Raw genomic sequence first — 23769 nt, 5'->3', positions numbered from 1 at the left:
GGTGCTCCACTTTAGCTTTTAACTGTGAATGGGGAAACTAATTCCCATGAGAAGAGGGGAAGACAGTAGGGGTTGGCAGCTTTTAAACGTAAGAGTTAAAAACTTAGCAAATTCTACAGCCCTTTCTCACATTCTTACCTGGGGGCATCTGCTCTGTCTGAGTAATGTTCTCAGGGCCATTGGTGTGGTGAGAGGAGGGAGCACATGCTTGAATATAATAATATTTAGTAGATAGCTGTCCATTTCTCCTCCCCTGCTCCCTGCTGGCCCAATGGGGTTACAACTGTCCCTGTTCCCTTGCTGCCTCCTGTAGTCATTCTTGCTGTATAACTGTCCCTCCTACCATACCCCTACCTTTTCCATTTTATGAGAAACAATCAAATTCCATGCACATCCCATTGTCCTGGCACAACCAAACCCTGACCTTGTTTTGTTAGGATAAGAGGAAGCCACAAATTTGGCAGTCCTAGCTCTTACCATTTAGGAAGAGTTCTTGAACAAACAGACTCATATATGGATGAACAGACAGACAGATGTACATTTCTAAAATATCTATTAAAAGATAAGAAGGAGGTATAGCTAGATCCCAGAAAGCTGGGTTGGGGGCTAATACAGAAGGAAGGTCCTTGAATGGAAAAATGTGCAAACCACTATGCTATACTTTTAAAGAGTTTTAATGGATAGACAACTTTCCCCTTAGCTTTTCACAAGATTTAATATTCTCTGTTTCCTATCAGGCTAATTAAGATTCTTAAATAATCATCTAATCCACACACCACCCTAACTGTCATACTCATACTGGTTCCTATCACTCTTTGCTCGAAGAGCTTCCTGCAAATCTGAGATTACTGAGAAGCAGATAGAAAGGGTGCAGTTCCATTTCCAATTACTGCCTCTGTCAGTCTTCAGGTATTCTCATCTCATCTCATCTCTCCGTAGAGACTCCAGCTTATTTATTGTTACTCAGCCACAGTCTGAATAACCATAGCAGGGGTGAAGATAGACTAGGCGCAGGCGGGCCGGCTCTGGGTCCCTGGAAGGGGCATGGATTTGGTGGAAGTGTTGGGGCTAGATTCCCCTAGACAGCCCTTCAGAATGCCCAGGGCTCCAGCAGTGGCTTAAAGGGCCCAGAGCTCCTGGCAGTCACCGCTTCATCACAGCAGCAGCAGCTGGAGCCCTGAGCCCTTTAAATTGCTGGGCTCTTGTGTAGCTATCCCCCCTTGCCTCCCCGACTCCGTTAGCAGCCCTGAATACTGATATTGCCCCAATGTTTTCGTCAGAGAGAGAAAAGACTAATACTTTGGGCAAGATGACCTTTTTCTAATTCCGTCAATGTTTATTAGCGACCGAATATGCACCCTAAGAAAGGGGTCCTCAAACTTCATTGCTCTGCCACTATGACAATACAAATTACTTTCCAACCAAAAGAGGGGGAACCAAAGCCTGAGCCTGCTCTAGCAGCACTACCCAGGTGGGGAAGAAGTCCAAGCCCCACCACTGTGGGTCGGGAGACAAACCTGATGCTCAAGAGCTTCAACTCCAGGCAGGAGACTTGCAATCTGAGACCAGCCACCCAGGGCTGAAGCCCTTGAGCTTTGGCTTCAACCCTGGGTAAAGAGGATGAGTTTCAGCTCCGAGCCCCATCAGACTGAAGCCAGCCTCAGCAACCCTGTTCAAAGAGGATGATGACTCCCTTTGGGAGAACCACTGCCCTAAGAAATCCCTTTTCAGCTCTGACCTTAAAATCATTAGTTGTGTTGCACTTTAATTGAGAGAAGCAATAGACCATGAGATCTCTTTTCCCTCTCCTGGTTTTATTCCATTTGCCTTTCTCTTTTTCCCCCCCTTCTTTTGTTCTGTCTCGTTCGCTTCTGTTACCCAATACCACCATCACGGTTTCTCTGGAAGCAGTAGGGAAGTTGCTTTTTTAAACTCTTGGTTAATGTCTAATCTGTTGCACAGTAACATGCTAGATGTATGGATCCTGGAACCACCTATGCAGGAGGGTTTCTTGCTTCATCTTTTCTGCCCACTGGCCTTGACGCAGCCTATTTTGTTGCAGACATTGGAAAACTTATTGAATATCTCCTGCTACCTATCAAGCTTTCTGGGCTTCACAGGAAGTAAAACATCTTTACACAGGGTGCTCTGTGAGGACACATTTAGGGTTCCCCAGATTCACATACAGACAGATACCACAAATGCAGTGGCTGAGGGAACACAGTTTCACAGGATACAGAGACCCATGGTTGGGGGTGTCTGTTACTAGTACCTAAACAAGTACCATAAGATGAATGTCAGAAGATGATGGCAGAGCTGAGGCAGGGAAAGAAATCTGGGGAGGGGAAACTGCAATGTGTGTGGAGTTTCTGAAGGAAAACCCAGGGGAGGAGAGAATTTAGGAGCAAAGCAGCACCTTCAGCTGTGCACCACTAGCAAGGATAGCATTTGGGGGCCAGAGCAGTTTGTTCCAGGCCCCCATTTGAAAGGGCTCTCAACCTAAGTAGTGTGCAAACAGGCACATGAGGTCACAGGGCCACTCTTTGAAAATAGGCCTGTCGGTCCTTCTGTCATACAGGGACCTTTCAGCAAACTGGAGCAGTGCTATGACCCCCTGCACCTGGACTGCACAAGGCTGGATCTGGACCCAGCCTTGTAAGACAAGAGCCTGCACTTTCAGGTTTGGACACACAGTAAATACACATTCAGATTTTCATCTGTATTTTCATTTTTTCAGTATATAGTACTGTATTAACATTTAGAATAGTAATAGAGATGTAGCCGTGTTAGTCTGGTCTTGCTGAAAAAAAAGACAGGACTATGCAGCACTTTAAAAACTAATAAGATGGTTTATTAGATGATGAGCTTTCGTGGGCCAGACCCACTTCCTCAGATCAAACTGTGGAAGAAAATTGGCACGACCATAAATACCAAAGGGATACAATCAAAAAAAGTGAATCACTTTTGAATCCGGATGATCACCTGGAAATTGGGCTTCTGTGCTGAATGAACAGGCAGGGCAGAGAGTTACACAATGGATGATGGGTGGTTGGTGGCTTGTGTTGCCGATTAGCCAGATTGTTACAGTCTGAATAAGTCAGAGCTTTCCCTTTGTAGAATGTGTTACATCTTTACAAGAATAATTTTTATGACATTTACTCTGTGCCATTTTATAAACTGTAGCTTGAGTGTTCTGGTGTAACAAGCCACACGTTGTATTTAATTACACTCTCTCAGTAGCCTCATGATGAACATTTAGAACACCTATATAGAAATTCATATCCTGCATTATCTTATTGTTTAATTGCAGTAACTATACACACTGTAGGATTACGCTAATTAAAATTTTAAAAACAATTAGGATATGCCATGATGCCAATATTTTAACTAATGAGATGGAGCACCATTTATTTAAATGATCAGTTGCAGGGAAATTGTTGAATGTTTTACAATTCAGTTAACATAAGCCCACCCCTCACCTTTATTCAACAAGCAACAGCAATTATATTTAGAGCCTTATCACACAGTCCTGACTGAGGCAAAACTCTCACTGATTTTAATAAGAGGCCTTTTGTTCAGAATCAGAACTTCAGGATGGAGTGCACATGAAATCTCTAATTAGGACAAATGCAAATACTCCACTTGGAAAGGAACAATCATTTGTGCACATTCAGGGAAATGATAGCTTTGGACGGAGAAAGGGACCTGGGCGTCATAGTGAATCACAAGCTAAATATTAGTCAACAGTATAACATTGTTATAAAAAAACAAATGTCATTTTGGAATGTATTAGCCTAAGTGGTGTAAGCAAGACATCAGGGCTGCATCTAGACTGGCATGATTTTGCGCAAATACTTTTAACGGAAATTTTTTAACTTTTTAACTTTTAACGGAAAAGTATTTGCGCAAGAGAGCGTCTATACTGGCATGTACCTTTGTGCAAAAGATTTGCTTTTGCACAAAAGCATCCGTGCCAATGTAGACGCTCTCTTGCGCAAGAAAGCGCCAATGGCCATTTTAGCCATCGGGTTTTCTTGGGCAAGAAATTAACATTGCTGTCTACACTGACCCTCTTGCGCAAGAATACTTGTACAAAAGGGCTTATCCCTGAGCGGGAGCGTCAGGATATTTGTGCAAGAACCACTGATGTTGTACATTACGAAGTCAGTGTTCCTGCACAAATACTAGTTGCCAGTGTAAACAGGCGGCAAGATTTTGCGCAAAATCATGCCAGTCTAGACGCAGCCCAGAAGTAATTCTTCTGCTCCATTCCGCACTGATTAGGCCTCAGCAAGAGTATTGTGTCCAATTATAGGAGCCACATTTCAGGAAAGATGTTGATAAATTGGAAAAAGTCCAGAGAATAGCAGCAAAAATTATTAAAGGTTTAGAAAACATTACCTACAGGAGACAATTGAAAAAATGTGTTTTTAGTCTGGAGAAGAGAAGAATTAATGGCAACATGATAACAGTTTTCAAGCACAGAAAAGTTTAAGGGGGAAAGGAGAATTGTTCTCTTTAACCTCTAAGGATAGGAGAAAAAGCAACGGTCTTATACTCCAGCAAGGGCCATTTCAGTTGGATATTAGGAAAAACTTCCTAACTATCAAAGTTGTTACACAGGGGAATAAATTGCCTAAAGAAGTTCTGGTGTCTCCATCATTCCTACTCTTAAAAATCTGGTTATATAAATTAATGTCAGGGATGGTCTAGGTCAGCAATGGGCAACCTAAGTTAGTGAGGCAGTTGCATGAGTGTCCCTCCTTCATCTCAGTGGGCCACAAGATTGTCTTAATCAAGACAGTCTCTCAGGTTAGAGTAGTTTTACTAACTGTGCTTGCGTACCTAGAATTTGCAGTACTTTCATTGAATGCAGAGGGAGCACACAGCTTCCATAGTCACTGCTGTGTGCAATCAGCATGCATCTCTTTGTGTGCCCTGGCTTTATGTGCATGTCACTTTAGGGAAAAAAATGTGGATGGAAATCAGTGGCATATGGAAATTCTGCATGTGAGCAACAGTAAACAAAATGTCTCGTGGGCCACACATAAAACTTCAACGGGCTTCAGGTTGCCCACTGCTGGTCTAAATAATACTTAGTCATGCCATGAGTGCAATGACTATACTATATGGCCTCTCAAGGTCCCTCCCAGTGCTATGATTCTCTATTAAGTTTTGGTGTCCTTACTCTCCTTCTCTTAGACATCCATCTAGGCAGCAGCTGTTGTGTGTGAACAGCACAGATATCCTTTTAGCTTTTCAGATTCACTGACAACCGTGCTTCAATGTCAACACCAGACAGCGACAATCATTGTAAATTCTTTATATAAAAGACGGTGCTCAAAGGGCCAGATTCTCACTGCAAAAAGCATATGTCCATTGCTCTGGGTGACTTCCTACCTACGTCCTTCTGTTTGCAACATGGCCCTTACGACTGTTTGGACTATAATGGCTCAGTTCAGATAGTGGCCATTTGTGGACATTGAGCAGTGTTTTGCCCTCTGTGCAGGGCAGTGGTGAGATTGATGGGGCCTAACCCCACAGTGTCTCAATCATACAGTTCACACCGAACCTGTATGCACCTCCATCCCTGTAGCAGTCTCCCTTGGTCAGGGACTCAGTGGTATCTTCTCCAGTGGTTGTCCTGGCCATCAAGCTACTAGCAATGCTCCCTTCATCTCTGAGGCACCTAACTCCTGCCTCTAGGCCAGTCAGCCCAGAACCGAGCCAAGTCCTCTCCTTTTCTTCTCCTCCCAGTCTTGGAATTGACTGTACATACAGATAGGTGGCTCTCTTTTACCCTTTTGGTGCTTGTGTGAGGTTTCTCAACTTCATCACAGGGATCCTACAGCCCTTGCTCACATAGGTAATTAAAGGATGTATGATCATTCCTCTAGTAGCCAGGCACTTGTCAGAACACAAATCATTTTTTCAGATCCCTCCACCTTTCATCTCTGGTATCAACAGCAGATATTGTTTAGAGACCATTAAGCACATTTTTGTTTATTAAAGGTCATGATTACAGTTAACCAAGGCTTGGTTCTAGTGAAGTTAGGTTTTAGAACTGGTTGAATTGGTCTAAAAACTGGTGTACATACTGCAAGAAATTGAATGTGGCAAATTCATTCCAAGGCTTCTCATGGCATCATAGTCTTCAGACAACCACCAACTAATTGGTAAAAGTGTTGGTGAAACCCAACATTTTCATGCGTTTTAGGATGAGTAATTATTTGTAAAAATCTTCATACCGGAGCAGTGCCAGTTGCTCTTCATTCCTATCATCTAATCAGGGAGCTCAAACAACAGTTACATTTCCAAATCACAGACAACCTCTGAATAATAAACACACAACAATCAGAAGTTCACAAACCACCTAGAAGCTGATGTTTTTTCGCATAATTTATTTGTCAAATATCTAGGAACAGTGAATATATTCACAGAAACAAGGATCAATTCACAAACAGAAAAAAAGGACTAAATCTGTTGGATAATTTATTTGAAATTAATAATTTGACTAGTGCTATTGAACTTTGTGTTATTGGAAGATATGAAGCAGGAGAAATTAAACTGCAGCTTTTGGGATACTAAAGTCAATGTATCAAAAAGAATCAGACTTCATTAGCAAAGGTCCTTTGCATCATTCTGAGTCAAACTGTTCCTGTCTCTATTACACTGATAGAAGTAGTTGCTTTGTTTCCTTGTAAGCTCTCTTGTGTAGTCAATAAAAAATATTAATCATAATCATACTTTAAATCTGTGCTCAAATGCCATTTGATTTCATCTAGACCTTATCTAGGCATCAATAGGTAGACACATTTCATGTTCTGGCTGATGCTTTATAGGCCATAAAACTGTCCTGCTGTGTAGAGCATTCAAAGAAAAATAACATCACAACCATGAAATCCAATATTGATGAGTAATGGTAATGTGTTTTTCCGTGGAGAAAACAGAAAATACTGGAGTTAAGATCAGCGAGCATATATAAATAGAGAGTGACACGTTAATAGTTTCACTTCCTTCAGAGTCTTGTGGATTATAGGACAGTATGCTATAGGCAAAACTGAGAAGTAAATTATTATAATAGCTTAATTCAATAAACTATACAAAAGCCAATGTACTCTATGATGTTTTTGTACTGCTGAAGTATAGTGTGGTTTATTTGTAGTGCTATAAACATTATAAATATAACCTTCTCTAACTTATATTGTCATATACATATTAGTACATTAATCTTCTCAAGCAATAGTGTTCAGTGTTGTAAACATAATTTTGTTTCTCAGGCAAGGAAGGGCTGGCTGATTGTCTTAGAAACATGATGATTAATGTATCTCAGAAAACAGCAACAGTGACAAAGGTGTCTTTCCAATTGTGAGATTGAATTTATTAGCATTTAATAATAATGGACATATCTTCACTTTCTCTGGAGCAGGTAACACTGTATACCCAGATACCATTTATGAATGCTTTATTAAAACAGAAGAAAATATTTATTAAAATATTACTGGGTGTAACAGCTGTTGTATAAAGCACATTATAAAAGTGTATTAATATTATGTTCTTAATGGATAAGAATTATGGGAAAATATTATGACATTTTTCCCCATGAGTATTTTGCTTAAAAAAAAAACCAGGTATGTCTGTAAATAACAAAGTTTGACCTATTGACTTCAACTGAATTATTCTGGCTTTACACAGAGGTAGCTAAGAATTGTATGTGGTTACGATTTTGTATTAATCAGTAATTATTAAGAGCTATCAATTACTACTTTATTTTATAAATCATATATACACTTACTCCCTACCAGGTGCAATTTACATTGTAAATTAGACAACATAGTTATATTTGCCATATATTGGAGGACAACACAAAGGCTATTCATGTGAAAAAAATAAGAGCAGAAAAGTACATTGGGGAAGTGTAAGACAGAGATTTGAATGCAGTGACAAGGTTTGATAGACTAGAAGGGGAGCCAGTGGAAGATTTCAGAAGGAGGGATGGCATAGCACTGTTAGACAATGAAGATCTCATAAGCAGTGTTGCAGTCATGTTGTTCCCAGCATATTAGAAAGAAAACATCTTGTACTGGACCAACTTCTGCTGCTGAGGGGGAGAAACTTTCAAACTCAGATCGAGCTCTTCTTTAGGCCTGGGAAATGTACTCAGAGCATCATAGTATCATAGCTACATATTAGGCAGACTATGTTGTTTAGCATAAGTAGTTAACACATATTCTGAGTGAGTGAATGGTGAGTGGGGTAATATTGTTTATGAGACCATCTTTTGCTGGTGAGAGAGACAAGCTTTTGAGCTTATTGTAAGCTAGAAGGTTTCTCTCTCACCAACAGAAATTATTCCAATAAAGGATATTACTTCACCTACCTTGTCTATATAATATCCTGGGACCAGCATGCTATAATGCCACTGAATCCATATTCCAATGAGGCTATTCAAGGTGAAATGGCCTATTAAAACCTCTGCAGTCATGGGGAAGGAGGAAGGAAAAACTAAACAAAACAAAATGCTGGGGACTGGGATGTAAGTGGTTAAAGACTGTTATAATAATCCATAGATTTGATTTTTTTCTTATTCAGTCCATGATTTTTAGTATATAGCAAAGTTATGAATTTGAGCTCCCAACACTCAGCTTTTGAAGGTGTTGTGCAGGTTTTCTTTAAGAATAAGGATTAACAAGTCTTATCTGCTGATAAATGTTGATATTTTGTATGCTGTTTGCAAACAGCACTTTTGAAAATACAAGTGGCTATAGTATAGGATAAAATATTGGACAACCAAATATTGTCTAAAAACATGACTGAGGCAAGACTTAAGAAATTAGGTTTGAAAATGAGAAGGCTGAGGGGGGATATGATAACCATTTTCAAGTATATAAATGGTTGTTATAAGGAGGAGACAGAAGAATTGTTCTTTTTAATCTCTGAAGCTAAAATGAGAAAGATTGCAGCAAGCGAGGTTTTGGTTGGACATTAGGAAAAATTTCCTGTCAGGATGACTAAACACTGGGATTAATTTCCTAGTGAAGTCATGGAATCTCCATCATTGGAGATTTTTGAGAGCAGGTTAGACAAACACCTGTCAGGGATGGTCTAAACAATTCTTAGTCCTTCCATGAGTGTGAGGAACTGAACTAGATGACCTGTCAAGGTCCCTCCTAGTTCTATGATTGTCCAGCAATGGTAAGCCTATTTCCAGTCTCCATTATGCTGTCTTAAATCAGAAGTACCTCCATCAAACTCAAGAAAACTACATTAGTGTAACCACTGTGTAACTGAGATCAAAATTCCACTTAATTGCAATGGTTTACCATCAGCATTTTCTGACTGTATAAAGGGAGAAAGAGCCTGCTCTTGATTTTTGTTGTTATTTTTATAAACTTGGAAATTGTCACTTTGCAATGAATGAATCCTTTATAAACTGTACTTTTTGGTTGCATTCATTGCCCCTCAGGCTACTTCTCTTGAGAGCATATAAAGTTTCCTGAACTTCTATTTTTGTAATCTAAGGTGATTATTCTTCCAAGTCTCATGCTGCAACTATAATTTTAATTTATCAATCTGCCATTGAGTGAACTGCTGTAGCAACATTTGAAAAGCTAAAATTCCATCATTTATCCCTACACCTGTCAATGACCCTCTTCTGCACTTGTCAAACCGAGGTAAATGGCACTCCTGTGACATATACAATATTACTAATAAATTGGATAATCAGTCATGTATGTGTACAGTTTGACAGGAGTGTCCTGAATACACTGAATTCAGGACAGATTTTTAAGAGTCAGAACCTCATCACTCTTGAGATAAAAATACTGTAGAGGCATCAAGGCTGGGCTCATGTGCTCTGTAAAGTCAAAGGACACCTTGGGAAATGGTAAGGCCACATGCTCCTGGAAAATTTTGTTTCTTTAGTTTAATATTCTCCAAGGGAAAAATGTAAGAAATTGGAGATTACATCAAAGATGGAAAAAATAGTTTACCGGTAGGGGGAGGGGGAAAATGAATGGAAACATTAAGTAGATTTATTTAGGATTCTTGAACAAGAAAGGTAACAAGTCATATCAGAGCTTGGTTTCTAAAAGCACTGAGTCACCTACTGTTGCATGCATTTTGCACATACCCACAATAGGAGCAATAATAATACTTAGCAGTTATGCAGTATGTGACATTCTCTAGGCGACATTTCCATTGCAGATCCCACCCTTTTGCACCAGTCATGCACCCTGTGCAGCTCTAACAGCAGAGCCAGTTGTTTCTCAGAATCAGAGCTTTAGCCCTGATGTCCTTGACATCCCCTCTTTCCCTGACTGGAGCACCTCTGCTGAGGAGAATGTGTCCTGCAGCGTGCTTTACAAGCTTAAACTGATCCTCGCACATCCCAGGGAAGTGCCTTACATCACATATGTCACTTTGAAAAATGGAGCATAAGTGGCTTTTTCAATATTCAGGCTGGTTACCAGGCTCCTGGCTTCCCCCCAATAACATTTTAGTGGCAAACTATTTTCATCTTGTGAATGTGTATTTGAATATGAAGTTTAAATATTTCCTAATGACAGATGCAACTGGTGGATTAAGACTAGTTCATGGAGAAACTCTTTTATTCTACTGAATACAGGAATGAGGCCCTTATCAAATTTATACATAGCTTCAATGGCAGCTATTTATCTGAAAGGTAGAACAGACTGAATTGTGCCTGTGAAGATATGAAGACAAGGGGGAAATGCTTTATTATTAGCTGTTAGAGCTGCACAGGGTGCATGACTGGTGCAAAAGGGCGGGATATTTCAATTGTGTTTATGCACATTTAGTCAAATCAGAGGGTCCAACATGTAAGTACCAATCTGTGTCTATAAAATTAAGGTGCAAAATACCCACGCTATTGTCTCAAAACTTTCTTGAGATACAGTTTACATAGACTATTTCTGATTTCTGTGGGAAAATCAAAAAGATTTCTGGAAAATCCAACAAACAGTGCCATGCTCACCAATCCTGAACAAGGCAGGCGAAATTCCCTGTTGTCCATGTAGGATCAGTCTTGTCTAGATTCTGGTTGCTACAGGTCACTGACATCCAGAGGATTCCTGGCAGCTCTGATCTTAAACTATATCTTGGAGATGAGTTCTTCTTCCAGGTCTTTCCTTCCTTCTGTTCCTTTTCTTACTTCCTTTCTTTTTCTGCTGGTCTCCTTCTTGGAGCCCACTTTATATAGCTATACCTCCTTAACTATACCTTAAACAACTATTTTACTAAAATTTTACTAACCAATCCTAATTTCTTTTAATATAATTCCCTGACCAATTATATCCCAAAACATTAATTGATTTATACCTAGCAAAATTAATTCTACAGTGGGCAAATAATTAAAAAGCAAGACAGACAGCATACAAACAAACAATTGGAAAGCGTGGACCATAATAATAGAAAGAGGGTATGTCTACACTACCCCGCTAGTTCGAACTAGCGGGGTAATGTATGCATACCGAACTTGCTAACGAAGCCCGGGATTTGAATTTCCCAGGCTTCATTAGCATAAAGCCGGCTCCGCCAGTTTTAAAAGCCGGCTAGTGCGAACCCCGTGCCGCGCGGCTACACGCGGCACAGGCTAGATAGTTCGAACTACGTAGTTATTCTGAACTATCTGTACGCCTCGTGGAACTGAGGATTTCACAATCCCAACTATAAGTAGTTTCTTGCCAGATTAAAATGCTATCAAACTCAATTTTCTTTAACCATCTTGAGATCTGTTTCTGTGTCTGGTGATATTGGATGGTGTTAGGACTGGGTCTCTTTCTTCACAGCCTGATATCACACTATTTTAATGCAATTTAGATGGAATGAGAGTATGTGACTCCTTGCTTTTCAGCTACTAGCTGCCTCTCTTTCAATCTGGCTGCAGATAAATCCTTAGGTTTCAGGCCTCACAATATTGCTACAGGCTTTAAAATATGGCTACAGAGAAAGGCCTTATCCTTACATTGCAATCAGATATATTGAGACCATACAATCTGCCAAGCACCTTTACTTAGAAAAAGGATGTGGAGAGGTGACCTTGCCTACTTGAAAAGGTGAACTGCACCACAGAAATAAGTTAAAACTTACGTTTTCTATCATTCCTTTCTGCTTTCTGTCACTTTCTGGTTTCCTAGAAAGCTTCCATAATGTGTTAATTTAAGAAATAATTAATGACATTTGTCCCTTGATGGTAAGTATGCCAGCAAAAAGCAGACTCTAGACTGTTTTCTGTTTGTCTCCAATGCAGATGTAGCATAGGCCGCAAAATAAGTTTCTTCCAATGAGTCTCAGCCCTGACTTAAATGGGAGCATCTCTACTACAGAGATGGTAGTTGAGTCCCCCTGATCCTTCAATCTTTGGCATTAGTGGGGAGCTTGTCAACTAACATGCTAATAATTGCCAATTGTGGTGTTGATTTGTGGGATCCATTAAGAACTGGACTGAGATCTCCTGTTTACTTCAAATAGACCACAGAAAATCAGTCTGACAACAGCTTTTAGTAATTACCAGCCCAAGATGGATTCAGCTTAACTCTTCAGAAATGAAAGGCTACATATACCATTATTAAATTCCTACATAGGTGAAGCAATTTCCCAATTTCAAATTTTTCACTCTTCAATTTTTAATATTTAAACATCCACTGTTTAGGAATCCTTTTTTAAATACCCGAAGGAGAGAAAAGTGATCAGGAACAGTCATCATGGATTCACCAAGGGCAAGTGATGTGTGACCAACTTAACTGCCTTCTATGAGAAGATAACTGGCTCTGTTGATATGGGGAAAGCTGAGAGCATGGTACACCTTTTCTTTAGAAAAACTTTTGATATGGTCTCCCGCTGTATTCCTGCCAGTTAGTTGAAGAAGTATGGCTTTAATGAATGGGGTATAAGGTGGATGGAAATCGTGCTAGATTGTCAGGCTCAACATGTAGCAATCAATGACATGCTGTCTAGTTGGCATCCGGTATCAAGCAGAGTGCCCAAGAGCTGGTCCCTAAGCCAATTTTGTTCAACATCTTCATTATTGACCTGGATGAGAGGATGGATTGCACCCTCTGCAAGTTCATGGATGACACTAAGCTAGGGGGAGAGTTAGATACACTGGAGGGTAGGGGTAGGGTGCAGAGTGATGTAGACAAATCAAATGACTGGGCCAGAAGAAATCTGGGGTCCAACAAGGACAAGTACAGAGTCCTGCAATTAGGCTGGAAGAATCTCATGCACTGTTACAGGCTGGGAACTGATTGGTTAACAGCAGTTCTGCAGAAAAATGTCCTGGGGATTACAGTAGAGGAAAAGCTGGATATGAGTCAACAGTGTGCCCTTGTTGTCAAGAAGACTAATGGTATATTGGGGTGCATTAGTAGAAGTATAGCCAGTAGATCGAAGGAAGTAATTATTCACCTCTATTCAGCACTGGTGAGACCACATCTGGAATATTGTGTCCAGTTTTGGGGTTCCCGCTACAGATAGGATGTTGGAGCAAATCCAGCAGAGGGCACCAAAATGATTAGAGGATTGCAACACATGACTTATTAGGAGAGACTGAGAGAACTGGGTTTCTGTAGTCTACAGAAGAGAAGAATGAGAGAGGATTTGATACAACCTACAACAGGTGCAAAGAGTTGGAGCCAGACTATTCTTAGTGTTGGTAGATAACAAAACAAGACGCAATGGTCTCAAGCTGCAGCATGGGAGGTCTAGCTCAGATATTAGGAAAAGCTATTTCACTATGAGGCTGGTAAAGCACTGGAGTGGGTAACATAGGGAAATCGTGGAATCTCCATCTTTAAGAGATTTTTAAGTTCAGGGTTGACAAAGCATTGACTGGAATGATTTAGTTGAGGTTTATTGTACTTTGAGCAGAGGGTTGGACTAGAAGACCTCCTGAGGTCTCTTGCAACTTTAATCTTCTATGATTCTGTGTCAGTTTAACTTGTGTTGAAAAGGATACATTTTTTGCAACCATTCTATTTGAGAGAAGAAATGATTTTACAAATAACTGGATTACTAGTTTAAATCATTATGTTGACAAGTACAGGCAGTCCCCGGGTTACGTACAAGATAGGGACTATAGGTTTGTTCTTAAGTTGAATTTGTATGTAAGTCGGAACTGGCTCCAGATTCAGCTGCTGCCACTGAAACTGACCAGGGGCTGACTACAGGAAGCCGGAGGCAGAGTTGCTCTGCCCCCAGCTTCCTGGAATCAGCCTGATCAGTTTCAACAGCTGCTGAATCTGGAGCCTGGGACAGAACAGCTGGGGCGCTGCCCGGTACGTTCCCACAGGACCAACCCAGCAGCACCCCAGCGGCTCTACCCAAGGCGTCCCGCAACAAAAGCCTGGTCTACTGGGGAGGGGGGCACTAGCTGCGCCCCCTCCCCCCCCAGCAGACCAGGGAGACCCGAGCAAAGCCGCACAGGCGGAGGGACCCTGCCGCCCGTGTGGCTTTGCTCCTGTCTCCCTGGTCTGCTGGGGGGGTCCAGCAAAGCTGCAGGGTCCAGCAGACCAGGGACACCCGAGCAAAGCCGCCCAGGCAGCGGGGGTCCAGCAAAGCCGCTGGACCCCCCCCAGCAGACCAGGGGGACAGGAGCAAAGCCGCCCAGGTGGCGGGGGTCCCCACTTCCTAGGCGGCTTTGCTCCCGGGCAAACGAGCAAAGCCGCCCAGGCGGTGGCTTTGCTCGGGTGTCCCTGGTCTGCTGGGGGGGGTCCAGCGGCTTTGCTGGACCCCCCCCAGCAGACCAGGGAGACCGGGAGAAGCTTTTCTCGCCCCAGAGGACACGGGTGAGAAAAGCCCCGTTCGTAAGTGCAGATCCGACATAAGTCAGATCCGCGTAAGTCGGGGACTGCCTGTACCTCCTAAAGAGAGTTGGGTTGAAAGAATATTGCTTTAGTATTGAATATTTTTATCCCGCATTGACAACAAAGGAGCAATTGGCGGTGTTAGTAGAATTAAGATGTATTGTGTCTGGTTTATAAACATTTATTCAATTTACAAATCTCTATACTGAAGAAAGCAAAGGAGATATTAACCACAGGGTAAATCACATGCAAGTGTTAATCTTTTATTGCAATAAAAATATTGAAAATAAATTCTGCTCTCCATTATTCCTCTGAAGTCAATTGAGTTATCTAAGTTTTCAAATAAATTAGAGCAGAATTGAATCCTTGGTTTATAAAATGGGTTTTGTTGCCATAAAATGTTGATCACGAAAAAGAATAAAGTCCTAATATAAATAAAAGCTTAAAATTAATATCTAATATTATTTCAAAGTTACACAGAGAGGCACAATTTTGCCTTTTTTGACTAACACACATAGAATTCCACTTTAATGTGCCTGTGTTCAAAATTATATCTCTGAAAATGTGGCCTTGAGGGAATCCTTTATTCTTAAAGACAACAGAATTTAAAGTTAAATGTGATTAAAAAAAATACAGTATCCCAAGCAGGAGCCAATCAACTCAAGTGCATTTTTTTTCTTTTTTAGTGGTATTGAGTTTAACAAGAATTCATCTTAGTTTTTCATTAATGTATTTTCTGTGGGCCCACAGTGAGCATTAAGAATGTTTTACTGTATCTTTCCTTTTGTTAGTAGCGTCATGTGTACAATGCTATTATTAATGCTGCAGGGATGGCTTATGTGTGTGGGTAGATTATCAGCCAGTTTTCAATGCTATTATAAAACTGCTGATTCCACCAGTGCACAGGATGGTTTAAACCTTTTTCTGCTTGTAGCTTGCGGTACATTTGGTATGCTAGACAATACAAGCGGATGCCTGCAGCATCTGTAACACAGCTTGCTTGGTTGCTAAGGAATAACTCTCAAGAGGTTAAGAGCCCTGCAGTCACCTTGATCTGTGGGCCAATGATCATCTGTGAATTTGCAGTTTCATGTTCTATAGTGTAGTGCTGGCTAAATCATTGTGACTGACTACTGGCATGGAAAAGTGTGAGCAATTAAGGCTATAGCTGGGTGAATATTTTGGTCTTTTACAGAGCCCTCTCATTTCAATATTATCAAACATTGAAAAAACATGAATCAGCTTCCCCCAAAATAGTGACATTGACTTAAAGATCAGAAGGGTATTTAAATAACACATTTTGAATTCTTTTGTTTTGAGCCTTTTCTGGGACATATGGTTCATGTTTTCAGTCTCTTATTGACAACTATGAGGGCTAGCAAGTTTCTATCGTGAATTGGGGCTATGTCAACACAACTTACACATTCTTATTGATAGTGTGACATGGTATTATAAAAGATTTCTGTATGAGTGCCTACATGTATTTGGATCTTCCACCTCGCCAGTGCAGACCCACCACAGAGATACAATGGGGTGGTGTTTCAGTCTCAAGGACCCTATTCAGGTGCAAACACCTAAAGAATGGTGAACAGCATTCTTAGAAAACCAGCATAGCTGACACCTCTGAAGTGATAGTGGAAGGAAGGATCTACGCTATCCAAAAGACAGAACAAAAGAGGCCAGGAGGAGGTTAAATAGCAAGCCACATGGAAATGGAGGAAGCCAGACACAAAGAACAACTGTGGAACAGGAGAAAGCAAGATCATACAGAATGGGGAAGGGATTTAATGAGGGAGAGAGGTCAACCCACATGTAACCACATGTCTCCCCATCCCCCGTATATAATGCATGAGGTGGAGACACCCTACCAACCCCTGGGTGGGAGGGAAGTGGCTCTGCACACTACCCTCACCTGCAGATCCCATCCCCACAGCTCCCATTGGCTGCGATTCTCAACCAGTGGGGGCTGCAGGATGGCACCCGCAAGCAAGGGATGCACGTAGACCTTCCCTGTTCACTGTGAGCTACCACTTGCACGGCCAGTCCAACAAAGTTCAGGACCTCCTATCCACAGCATGGAGAACTGCTGTGTGCAAAATAAATGAGGTCCCAAATTGTTGGGTGCCCTATGCAGCCGTGTATGCTGTGTACACCTAAGGGCAACCCTGCATAAACAGTTCTAGGCATCTATTGTTTTGTTTGATCCATATTTTCCTGTGCTTTATGTGATTAAGAAAAAGAACACTAATGTGTCAGCCTCTGAACAAAATGTGGATTTGATGCTTCACACTTTTCCATATGCCTCTGAGAGTAGCTTTACCCTGTATGCCAGAAGCTTCACACCTTTGGGTAGAGTTTTGCCACGGGGATGTGTTTATCTTCAGGGTCCTCTAATTTTTTCCATCCATGGGTGGATTGAATTTTCTGTGTGCACCAATATTGAGATAAATGAATTCTTTGCTTCAGTCTTCACGGCTGAGGATATTGGGGAGATTCCCAAACCTGTGCCATTCTTTTTAGGTGACAAATTAGAGGAGGTTTTGGAACAAATTGATAAACTTAACACTAACAAGTCACCGGGACCAGATGGCATTCACCCAAGAGTTCTGAAAAAAATCAGATGGGAAATGGTGGAACTACTAACTGTAATTTGTAACCTATTCTTTAAATCGGCTTCTGTACCTAATGATTGGAAGATAGCTAATGTGAAACTAATATTTTAAAAGGGCTCTAGAGGTGATCCTGGCAATTACAGACCAATAAGTCTAACATCAGCACCAGGCAAATTAGTTGAACTATAGTAAAGAATAAAATTATCAGACACATGGTTGAATATAATTTGTTGGAGGAAAGTCAACATGGTTTCTGTAAATGGAAATCATGCCTTACTAATCTGTTAGAGTTCTTTGAGAGAGTCAACAAACATGTGGACAAGGGGGGATCCAGTGGATATAGCATAGTTAGATTTCCAGAAAGCCTTTGACAAGGTCCCTCACCAAAGGCTCTTAAGTAAAGTAAGTTGTCATGGAATAAGAGGGAAGGTCCTTTCCTGGATTGATAACTGGTTAAAAGACAGGAAACAAAGGGTAGGAATAAATGGTTACGTTTTCCAAGTGGGGAGAGGTAGCTAGTGGGGTCTCCCAAGAGTCTGTTCTGGGACCCTTCCTATTCAACTTATTTATAAATGATCTAGAGCGGGGGTTCTCAACCTTTTTCGATACCCGTAGCCCCTTGGCTTTTAGTAAATAAATTCTAGAATCTAGAATCCACAACTTTTTTCACTAACACAACTACTTTTGGAATAATTCAATTACGATAATCTAGTTATTTACCTAATATTCCCCATACCCCCTTTGACAAGCTTCTCGTACCCCCTGGGGATATGCATACCCCGGGTTGGGAACCTCTGATCTAAAGAAAGGGATAACAGTGAGAACGCAAAATCTGCTCAAGATAGTTAAGACCAAAGCAGAGTGAAGAACTTCAAAAAGATTTCAGATATCTAAAAAGGTGTCATAAGGAGGAGGGAGAAAACATTTTCATCTTGGCCTCTGAAGATAGAACAAGAAGCAATGAGCTTAAACTGCAGCAAGGGAGGTTTAGGTTGGACATTAGGAAAAAGTTCCTAACTGTCAGGGTGGTCAAACACTGGAATAAATTGCCCAGGGAGGTTGCGGAATCCCCATCTCTGGAGATATTTAAGAGTAGGTTAGATAAATGTCTATCAGGGATGGTCTACACAGTATTTGGTCCTGCCATGAGGGCAGGGGACTGGACTCGATGACCTCTCAAGGTCCCTTCCAGTTGTAGTATTCTATGATTCTATGATAAGATCTCACCAAACTAAGAGATTAGGCAACAAAATGGCAAATGAAATTTACTGTTGATAAATGTAAAGTAATGCACATTGGAAAAAATAATCCCAATTATATATACAATATGATGGGGACTAATTTGGCTACAACTACTCGAGAGAGAGATCTTGGAGTCATTGTGGATAGTTCTCTGAAAACATCCACTCAGTGTGCAGCGGCAGTCAAAAAAGCCAATAGAATGTTAGGAGTCATTAAAAAAGGGATCAACAATAAGACAGAAAATATCTTATTGCCTCTATATAAAACTTTGGCATGTCCACATATTGAATACTGCTTGCAGATATGGCCTCCTCATCTCAAAAAAGATATATTGGCATTGGAAAAGGTTCAGAAAATGTCAACAAAAATTATTAGGGGTTTGGCATGGGTCCCATATGAAGAGAGATTAAAAAAACTTGGACTTTTCAGCTTAGAAAAGAGGAGACTAAGGTGGGATATGATAGAGGTCTCTAAAATCATGACTGGTAAAAAGTGAATAAGGAAAAGTTATTTACTTATTCCCACAATATAAGAACTAGGGGTCACCAAATGAAATTAATAGGCAGCAGGTTTAAAACGAACAAAAGAACGTTTTTCTTCACTGAGTGCACAGTCAACTTGTGGAGCCCCTTGCCAGAGGATGCGGTGAAGGCTAGAACTTAACAGGGTTCAAAAAAGAGCTAGATAGATTCATGGAGGTTAGGTCCATCAATGGCTATTAGCCAATATGGGTAGGAATGGTATCCCCAGCCTCTGTTTCTCTGGAGGTGGGTGACAGGGGAGGGATCACGTGAGGATTACCTGTTATGATCCCTATCTCTGGGGCATCTGGTATTAGCCACAGTCAGCAGACAGGATACTGAGCTAGATGGACCTTTGGTCTGACTCAGTATGGCCATTCTTATGTTCTTATAATGTGCAGATATGCACCACCAGTACAAACACAAAACCTATATCTTTTTAAAAGTTAATAGATATGAAAGAATATTAAAGTACATCATAATTAATAAGGTCACTGCTTAAGTTATTTAATATGAACTCAAATAAAAATAAAATTAACACTGCCTTTGAAGTACATGTACAGCCTCTCCCCGAGTTACGAACGAGTTACAGACCGAATACTTGGCCATAACTCGATCTGTTCATAACTCGGACCCCATTGAGTTACATAGTGACTGCACTGTTTGTAAGCACAGGTCACGTTTGTAACTCGGGGATCGCCTATATGACCTCTCCATGGAAGCTTTGGTCATAAATGCGAACGGTCATAACTCGACCATTCGCAACTTGGGGACCGGCTGTATTTCTAGAAACTCAAGCCAGTGAACACACCAAAACATAGTATGCTAAAAACCGTTATATAAAGAAAGGCATGGCTGTTAAGTGAGAGCATAAAATATGCACCAGAGGCCCAATTTAATAACCTACTTCTACTACCATACATAGACCACTACATCTTCAGGGAAAGCTTCTCTCAAAAAATGTTCCCTTAGTCTAAAGCAGAAACTGCCTCGGGAGCAGAGCTGCACATCTTTGCCTTAGTCTTGGTTTGTAGGAGTGGATTTTGCCTCATCAGCTCCACTGCAGTTCATCCAGGCAAAACTCAGCTATCTAGTTTTTATAAAGGTAAAGTATATTTCATCCCAAGTGGTAAGTTTTCGTGAGGGTTTGGAAATGCCTTTTTTACCTTTTTCTCTCTCTCTCATTAAATTATCTTCTGTCTTCCACTTAAAACCACAATACAATTAAATTCCAGACTTATCTTGGCTGTTCATCATGTAGCCAAATCAAAATGTTATGCTAGGGAATGGTTGTAAATAAAAGAGCTTTGCAATCTCTGATTTCCACGTGCCCCATATCTTATAAAATGGCTACAGACTGTAAGACAAAATAAAAGATGGGGGTTATGTTTAGAAACACTAGTGCATGGCCTTAGCTGAGCATATTGCTTTACTTGCACAGAAGAGCTTAAACAATGTGATCCCTGCCCACAGCAAAGTACTTCAGAAACATACTATAATTCTATGCATTAGCTGTATTGTAAATAACGATGGCATCTGGTTGGCAAAAACCACTAGCAAACCAGCACCCGCTGTTTTGTCTAAAATGGGCAAAATGTGGACCCTGGGTCTCTGTACAAAGCCTGAACAAAATTGCACAGAGGCCATCAATGGACTAAAGAGAAGGAATTCTCTCTCAGCCCATACTATGGGTGTGGGTGGTTTTTACAATTAGATTATGGTCAATTATGATAATTATGCTGTGGCTTGCTAAGCACTCTTTTTCATGGGGCTCTGGGCCAGTGCACAAGTCCTATTCATGGAGCCACTATCTTCACCATACACTGCTTCTCTTCCCTGGCCCACAGAAGCCTTACAGAGCCGTGGTCTATACTTGATCAGGCAGTTCGGCTTAAGGTACACCATCCAGCTACACAAAACATGTAGCTGGATTCGGTTTACCTGAAGCCAAGCCACGGCAGTATCCACATTGCAGGAGGCTGATAGGAGCACACATGTCATTAGCAGCAACAAGGACCAGGTACAGGTATGTAAAAATCTAAAATGTTTAGATCAATTCCCCCTCAAAAATGTATCCACTCCCAGGCTTTAGAAATATAAAATGTGATGCACAAACACATGCACCCATCTCCTTTATAGGTGCTTCTTCCACAATCACAAGCACTCAGAAGGAGTTTTTAGAAATATGAAACCACAAGTACTTTTTTATTTGGGGAAAACACTATAAACATCTATTTATATAATAAAACAAAATTATAAAGCCTAAGCAGTGATTGAGAAGCATGGGCAATTCTCAGTTCTCTTATTTATTAACCAATATGTTGGGACTCAGAATTCTTTGTTCACTCAGGCTACGTCCATCCCGAAATAGCTATCCAACGTCTGAACAGCACACCTGTTATTTCGAAATATAACAGGTTCACTATTCTGACGTCCCTGTAAACCTCATTCCATGAGGAGTAAGGGAACATTTCAGAATAGCAGGTTATTTGAAATTTGGCACTGTGTATATAGTGCCAAATTACAAAATAAGCTGTTTCAAAATTGACTTGAAGAACTGAATAGTTTATTTCGAGCCCTGAGTGCAGCATAGACACACCCTCAGTAACCTTCACTCATGATTAGACTCAGGAGCTGTCAAATAGATACCAGGCGGTGGTTTCTCTTTAGCCCGTCTGCTTCAGTCTCATGACATCTGGTTCCACTCCAATCTGTGGATTCCTGGTCTTGATCTGTAGTAAGTAAGCTCTGTCAGACCTGTTACTTCCAAGTTCTGTTTCAATGAAATCCCCAATATCTGCATGGCTGTTTGCACAAAGTCAGTTTCATACAGGGTCCAGAATTCCTAAGTGGGAAACTCATAGCAAAACAGAACTTATAAGCAGACAAGACCTCTTCCAAGGCAGTACACCTGTATCTTTTGAGCTGTTTGGGAATCACTACTCAACTTCAGTCCATGTCCTGTTAGTTCAGGGTTACACTCCTTCTCCAGAGTATATCTTTTGTAATTTCTTCCCCATTTCGCAAATACAGTTACATTCATCATTTAATATATTTCCATAAACAAGCACACAAACAACCCACTAAACAATGCAACAAAACATTGGTAAAGAACTGCATAAGGGTAGCATTACAATCAAACTAAATTATACATGTCTAAGCCAGCTTTTCCGTCTTTTTTTCTCCAAGAGAGGGGTTTGTTTGTTTGTTTGTTTGTTTTCCTTTCAGCTTCCTAGCTCTAGGCCTTACAGAATTTTTTAAAGAGGAAGAAAGAAGCAGGGCCTAGGAAGGGAAAGCCAAACATTTTCAGTTAAATTGCACATACACATTTTAGAAAAATGAAAATAGAGAAACAGGTTATATTCAAAAAAATTAAAATAAAATGTGAAGAAAAAAATCTGTTGGGTTTTATATTCCTGACCAGCTCTGCAAACAATGGTTGTCCAAAATACATTCCTCTATCATGGGAAATAACCATCCCTGATAAGACACTTACTATTGTTCATTTCCACTCTATTTTCCTTTGTACACTTTCTTCTATTTCTTCATCCTTTCTAAATCCCACCCACAATCCTTTTACTTTTTTAGTTTCTTGACTAAATCCTTTAATTTTTCCTTTGATAATTGCTGTATCATCTTCTCCTTTATTCTTTCTCTCCTGGATCATTTCAATAACCAGGTTCCACCTCCTCTTACAACAGTTTATCGTCTCAGGTGGCTGAAGCAATGTATGTTTTCTCTTCCCTGACCTTGATGAAATATTTGCCATAGCTGCGAGAGTGAAAATCCCCAACAGCTCATTTTAAAATGTGCAGACCTTTAATTGGCTCCCTTGTCCTCTTTTTCTGGCTGCTTGTGATAGACTTATTTACTGGCACTTGCTACAGTGGCAAGAGGTGATGATTGAGACTGGGACATACAAGAATAAACATACTAAATTGACTTTGCATTTCCCATATCAAACATGGTTATTCTCTAGGCCTTTCCAGTTCCCTCCTGCATTTTGTTCCCTTGATATCTCCTTACTCAGTTTGCCTCCAGACAGTTTCTTCTCCTCTCTCTCAAAGTGGCCTGCATTTCCCTTTCAAAACCTAAAGGAACAGCTAGGGTTGCCAGATGGTTTCAACAAAAATACTGGACATACTTGACATTACATCACAATCTACATTACATCTTATTTAGAAAATACCAGACATTTATATTTTCTCAATTTGTTTCCCAAACGGAAAGCTCAAATACTGGACTGTCCAGTTCAAAACCGAACACCTGGCAGCCCTAGGATCAGCATTGAAACACTCCTCAGGGAGAAGTCAGTGTTTTGTAAGATATACATCATGGGTGCGTCTAGACTGGCAAGATTTTGCGCAAAAGCTTTTGTGCAAAAACTTGCCAGCTGTCTACACTGGCCGCTTGAATTTGCGCAAGAGCACTGACTTTGTAATGTACAAAATCAGTGCTTCTTGCGCAAATACTTTCATGCTCCCCCTCTGGAAAAAGCCCTCTTGCACAAGAATACTTGCTCAAGAGGGCCAGTGTAGACAGGGAAGAACTGTTTGGCGCAAAAAAAGC

At 40.7% G+C, this 23769-nt stretch overlaps 1 protein-coding gene across 8 annotated transcripts in view; it reads left to right on the top strand.

Annotated features, from left to right (window-relative positions):
- Window positions 1-23769, top strand: part of RALYL (RALY RNA binding protein like) — a 562192-nt gene that overhangs the window by 500323 nt on the left and 38100 nt on the right. The window lies entirely within an intron of this gene.

The sequence above is a fragment of the Pelodiscus sinensis genome, chromosome 2 (genome assembly GCF_052426305.1).
Source record: "Pelodiscus sinensis isolate ZL-2025 chromosome 2, ASM5242630v1, whole genome shotgun sequence".
NCBI classification, from domain to species: Eukaryota; Metazoa; Chordata; order Testudines; family Trionychidae; genus Pelodiscus; species Pelodiscus sinensis.
This window is presented reverse-complemented; position numbering and strand designations above follow the sequence as displayed.